Source organism: Solanum tuberosum, unplaced genomic scaffold (assembly GCF_000226075.1).
Source record: "Solanum tuberosum cultivar DM 1-3 516 R44 unplaced genomic scaffold, SolTub_3.0 scf00371, whole genome shotgun sequence".
NCBI lineage: Eukaryota > Viridiplantae > Streptophyta > Magnoliopsida > Solanales > Solanaceae > Solanum > Solanum tuberosum.
The window spans coordinates 294,149-294,474 of record NW_006239294.1 but is presented as its reverse complement, the minus strand read 5'-3'; positions in this window follow the sequence as shown (position 1 = coordinate 294,474).

The window sequence follows — 326 nt, the reverse complement described above, 5'->3', positions numbered from 1 at the left end:
ATTCCTTTTTTATTATTAACATTTTTTTAATTCCTTTTTTATTATTAACATTTTTTAAAATTCTTTAAAAACATTATATCCTTTGTAGTTTGACAATATGGTTACCTTATTACTCTAATGAATTAAAATATCAACAAAAAGGGAGTCCGAACCTAAAAGGGTCATTTTTCTCCTTCAAAAAACAAAAAGGGCACATAAAAAAAAATTAACGAAAAGGGCAAAATCCCTACTGACGGATCAATTTTCTTCTGATAAAAATTGACGTCGTTCCGTAAAAAGAAATAAAAATCGCTAAATTTGGCAGCGATATTTTCAAAAAAAAAAAT